We start from the raw sequence: 6,131 nt of genomic DNA, 5'->3' as shown, positions 1-6,131 counted from the left end.
TAATCCTTATGTGATTAGCATCTGGCACGTTATGATTGGCTTTGGAGAGAAGACGGGCCCAACCCACTTAAAATCAGGGGGAGAGAAGTATTGATGCAAAGTTAGGTAAAAGTTTACGTTTGTCTTCATAGGTGTAGGATTATCTGTGTCGGCGGCTGCGGTGGCGGCGCCACCCTTTGCCAGTGGCTTCTTTTTAAAAGATCTTGAAATTGTAACCTCATATGGTTATGTTATTTTAGCTGCAAGCATGTTTAATCCAACAACGCATGGTTTTGGTAGCGTGTGCGTTTGGATAGTTTACATTTGACCATGTGTAAACATTAAAGGCCCTGTCGGTACTAGTGAATAGGGATTCATTAGGTTCCATGAAAATCTAGTCATGATTGTTGGAGCGATATGAACTGGATATGATGATGGAGTGGCACAACCCAGGGATTTCCTATTCCGCTCGACATTTTTGGTAACCGAACAATTACCGGATTTATCGCTGCCTCCCGAGAAAGAATGCTGTCGTACAATTTTTTTTTGGAATTGGAATGTCAAAAAAAGGTTCAAATAATATCCATATACCGATTCTAATGTGTAGAAGCCGAGGGTGTGGTTGTACTGGACCATCACTGGTGAATAGAGATTCATTAGATTCCAAGAAAACTACTACACGTGAATGTTCGAGTGATCTGAACTAGAGACAACTATGGAGTTGCGCAACCTAGGTATTTTTATTTCCGGTAACTGACCGGTTATGGATTTTTCGCTGCCTCCCGAGAAAGAGTGTTACTTATAAAATGTATAGAATTGGAATGTCAAACTTTCAATTTTTGGGGCTCTCCTTCGCGTATAACAAAAGAAAAAACAAAAAGCAAACGAGAGACCTTGAACCCATGACCTGCGAGAAGAGACAAGCCGCAATAACTGCTTGGATAGTAGCAACTTCTTGTAAATTTATATTCTGAACCCAAAATGTGTTTAATTCAAATTTTGTTTCACTTCTTGGACGATAAAATACCAATAGTGCCATGATATCCGAAAACCATTCCTTAATAAATGAAATCAAGAAAAAAAAATGGCGCAACCAAATAGCTAAACAAAGAGGTGCAATGTGTGCTTGAAAGAAGATGATAGCTTGTCTTCTGGTGGGACGAGGGTGGAAAGGAACAAGCACATCTAGGGCTATAAAGATCATTGTGTCTACCTATTTTTTGGAACTTTAGCGGTTAACTAAAAGTTAACACCGCATCCTTGCAAAAGAAAAACAATTAATACCACATGGCCTGCTGCCTAGTTAGAGGTAGGTCTAAAATTTAGAGCAGACAATACATCAAAACTTTATAGCTCCAAACTTGACTGTGGTTAAGATCTATCCCAACCACCTCACAAAAGAAAGAAAAAAAGATCAATCCCAGCCATGTCCATCTAGAGGAAAGGCTGGATCCATTGTCTATAAAATAACATATGCATTGTTGCGCTCAGCTGAGAACTAAAGAAAATGTATAGGTGATAAAAACAGTGGAGGTTGGTATTGGGCACATATATAGCAATTTAGTAGTATCTCATGCTATTCGGTCATTCTGGTGCCAAGTTCTCTCTTCCCGAGATCTGTAGCTTGTTACATGACTGACAAAGCGTCTATTCCTTTTACTTAATTTCTGGGAATGGTAGGTCTCAGGATGGCGAACACTGGTGGAAAAAGGGCCTTTGGTCGCGGTTCGCAACTGCCATTAGTCGCGGTTGCGCAACCGCGACCGAACGGGCGCGACTAAAGGCCCCCCCTTTAGTCGCGGTTGCTTAAGAACCGCGACTAAAGGCCCGTCCACGTGGGCGCCAGGTGGCCGTCGGGGCGGAGGACCTTTAGTCGCGGTTCTTCTGGCCAACCGCGACTAAAGGCCGCCGCAGGTTTAGGGTTTTAGCCCCCCCCCCTTAAACCTGTTTTCTGTTTAATTTGTATTGTTTTATTTCTTTTGTGCTTTATTTTAATTTTGAAGGAGTTTCATATATTCTACGGTACTACATACATGCATATGAATGTACAATTTCAAATAAATTTGAAATTAGAACCAAAAAGAATTCAAGAGGAATATACAATATATATTCAATATCATCGGATGACCATATACAATTTTGAACAAGTTTCCATACATGATTTAATGCATATAAAGTTCTACGTCCTCGTAATAGTGTTCTCCTTTAGGATGGAGGACTTCCCTGCTGAACCATCCAGCTAGTTCCTCTTGAAGTGGTCGGAAGCGAGCTTCTGGACTAAGCATCCACCGGAGGTTATTCCTCTGAGCATTGGTATCACTCGGAACCCACTCAGAGGTGTATCTCCGGATCATCTCACAGACATAGTATCCACATAGATTGGTCTCCGGTGGCTGAATATCCCCAGCATTCTTAGCCTTTAACATTTTGAATTCTAGCTCTTTTTTGAATTCACCGACCTTTGTATCTACGAACCGTCTCCAAACCCTACGAGGCAAAGAAAATTAAATGAACAAGAGAGTTATTAATTAGTTACTTGATATTAGGAAATGAACGAAATAGGCCGATCGATATAGAGCGCAAATGAATGAAAATAATTATTTCTGCAGCATTCTTCTCATGCCGCCCCAAAGCTTTGGATCCATATTCACAGAGTCGTGGACGAGACATTCTGAGGTGTTAACTTTAATTACTAGCAGAATCCAGTGGAACCTGCGGACACGATACATGCACAGTACGTCATGCATAACTCATCGATTAGCCGGCCACATACCATGCATGGAGTAAACAAAAGAGAATGTGCTCAAGACAGAAACACTCACTCAAAATGGTAAGGAAATAGAATATCACTTTTGAGTTCCTGCTTTGTAAGAAACTGCCACAGATCTGCCTCCACGTCGGCGGGGTAACGCTCCAACACATGTCCATTAACGATGTGTGGGTCAATGAACCCAACATCATGGATGTTCCTTACTCTGCATTCCTTAATCTTCATTCTGCATGTATAATAGCGGACACAACAATATTGTTAGGACATATATATAGTGCAGGCAATATGAACGAGATGGGGTAGAAATTAATAAATCACTTACAGAACGTAGCAACTGATGATAGATTTATCGAGCTCGCGCAGATTGAAAAGCTGGAACAATTCACTCAGTTCAATTTGTACATAGTAATGTTTGAAGTGATGCTCATGTCTAACTTCCGCATAAATATATTCTTTGGCGTTTTTATTTTTTATGTAACCCTTGTACCATTTCAGCAGACCTTTCATTTGTGGAGGTAGATCCTTTTCCTGCGCAGGCTCGACGAGAGGCCCATTCTTGACATATGTAATTACTACCTCCTTCACTGGCGCCTCATCAAGGCCTAACAGTTCACGAAGAGTAATACCTAAGTTGGCCGCTTGTTCTCTGGCACTCGTTACAGTCAATCCCTGTGCTGCCGCAGCTTGTATGATCTCGGGGGCATCCGGACAGAAGGCTTCCACTATAAGCGGGGCAATCGATTGTTTACTTTGTTCCCCGAGTTGGGCAACTTGTTTCCCGCTTTTTTTACTTTCGGCCTTCTCCCGCTCTTTGTTCTCCTTGAACATGAGTGCCTGCCTGCGAAGTTCACGTGCATAGTCGTTAGGCAGATTCTTCGCGGCTTGGGACGGTGTGCTCAAAAATGACTTAGCCCACTTCTTTTGCTCATCAGAAAATACTGGCTTGGGCTCGGGCTCTCTTTTCTTCTTGCAGTCCGCCTTCCATTTCTCCAAATCAGCAGCCGCGGCCGCGTCGACTTCCTCGGCACTACGTTCCCAAGGGCTTGTGGGGAGAGGCTTCAGTGATGGCTCCGGTACCTTTGTGGTCTTAGGTACATAAGGGTCCGGGTTAATAATCCAGGACTGCTTCTGCTTCTTTGCCGGAGGTGGATTGGGGGGCGGCGTCTGATCACCCGCCGGACGAGGACTGGGGGGCGGCGGCTGATCACCCGCCGGACGTTGTGGACTGGGGGGCGGCGTCGGCTGACGTGACGGAGGTGTAGGTGAACCGCCACCACCACCACCACCACCACCACCGCCACCGCCACCACCACCACCGTAGGGGGGTGGACTTGTTGTCCTTGGCGCCTCGCCTGGAAACTTGATAAACTTCTTTTGCCATAGAATGAAATGGCGCTTGACATCTCCAAGTCTTTTCTCCCCTTCAGGTGTAGCAATGTCAATCTCCAGGTCCTCAAACCCTTGGACTATGTCCTCCACCGTGACACGAGCATAGCCATCTTGAATGGGGTTGTTGTGGTGGAGTGCTCCAGATAAACATGGTAAAGCACTGCCGATGGCTACCTTCATGGACATGTTCCCGATAGGATAATACAGATGACATTCTTTCATCTCCTTTATATCGTCCACGGGGTAGCGAGGAGGCTCCGGTGAAGTAATTTCGACCACCAGAGGCTCCGGTGCAGTAATTTCGACCACCAGAGGCTCCGGTGCAGTAATTTCGATCGTCGGTGCATCTGCACCAGCCGGTGGGGCCTCCGTGGAAGCCACGCTGCTTCTCCGCTGCTGGCTTCCGAGATCCGCTGGATGATCTTCATGCTGCACCCGAGCTGCATCTCTTTCGGCTACTAGTACACTCATGGTTTTCTTCATCACATCCATTTCCGATGCCAACCGCGCCACAACATCTGCTTCCCGATCCATCTTTCTCTTACGGCTTCTGTAACCGTACGGGTCATCGTTCTGGGGGAACCCTATTTTCCACGGAATGTGCCCCATGCCTCGTACACGTCCTCCGTGTTCAGGATTCCCGAGGGCTTTTGTCAGCACGTCGTTCTCTCTGTTGAACTTGATCTTCCCCTGTTGAGCATCCCTCATTGCGTTAATAAGGGCTTGGGTGGGTTTAATTAATTTGCCCCGGTAAACACACTCCCCTGTCTCCGGGTTCAGCGTTCCCCCATGCCTGTACCACCAGCTTTTGGCCCTTGGGTCCCATCCCTCCGTACCTGGACGGATTCCTCGCGCCCTCAGCTCGTTCTCCATCTTCTCCAACCTAGGCACCCAAATGCAATACCCTCCTGGCCCCATAACATGATTGTACTCCTTCTTAGCCGCATTTTCCTTATTTTTTTTCGATATTTGAATGAACTGCTCCGATTTCTTTTGCTTCACAAATTCTGGCCAATCATGTTTCAGTTTCTCATATTGTCCTTTGAAATCCGGAGTCTTGTTCTGCTTGACAAAGTCATGGGCTAGATTTTGCTTGAATTTCCGGAATGCGTCGGCCATCTTATGAAGAGCGAACTGTTTGACTAGCCTCCTCCTCTCCTTGTTTTCCTCAATCTTGTTACCCTCCTCATCGAATTTGTTGTATTCCGGAGGTAGAACGAAATGTTCCATAAGCTTCTTGAAGCAATCTTTTTTTGTTCTCTTATCGACAAAAGTGAAACCATCAATTCGTGCCTTCTTTGGCTCATTCCACTCCTGGACGGTGATCGAGACGTTGTCTCTAACAATGGCTCCGCATTGGCTGACAAACTTGGTGGTGTTCTTGCGGGGCTCCAGCGGCCTGCCGTTTGCACTGTCGACAACCTCGATGGTGCATGTTTCTCCTTGTTTCATCGTCTTGGTTGCGCCACGCTTTGACGACGTACTCGATTGTTTCGACGATCCGGCCGAGGGCTAAAATAAGAAAGAGTCGCGCGCGTTAGTACACACATATTTATTCAAATCAGTTAGTTTGTATCACCAGAGGCTCAATGTATATATATACCTCGACGCCGGAGGTGGTTGCTACTTCCATTTGAAGATCGTCGTTTATCGACGTTTGTTCGGCATCATCTTGCTGACGGCGCCCTTCATCTTCACCGTCAAGGTTCAGATAAGAAGAGATATCATCTTCTTCTTCTCCGGTCGGCACATATAGAATATCGCCGTTTATGATGCCGAACATATGTGCTTCACCGTCCGGATCATAGTTGTCCATAATCGGGTCAGCTCTATCGTCCGCCATTATGTCAGTCCTGAAAACATGTAGTAAAAACAAATTAATTAAGTGAAGAAGGGGGGCGGTGGCGGTGGCGGTGGCGAAAGGGCGGTGGCGAAAGGAGGGGGCGAGGAAGGGGTGGGAGAGGGTGTCGCGGTAGAGCGCGAGACGGGGCGG

Source organism: Triticum aestivum, chromosome 6B, assembly GCF_018294505.1.
Source record: "Triticum aestivum cultivar Chinese Spring chromosome 6B, IWGSC CS RefSeq v2.1, whole genome shotgun sequence".
NCBI lineage: Eukaryota > Viridiplantae > Streptophyta > Magnoliopsida > Poales > Poaceae > Triticum > Triticum aestivum.
Note: the sequence above shows the minus strand (reverse complement) of the source record.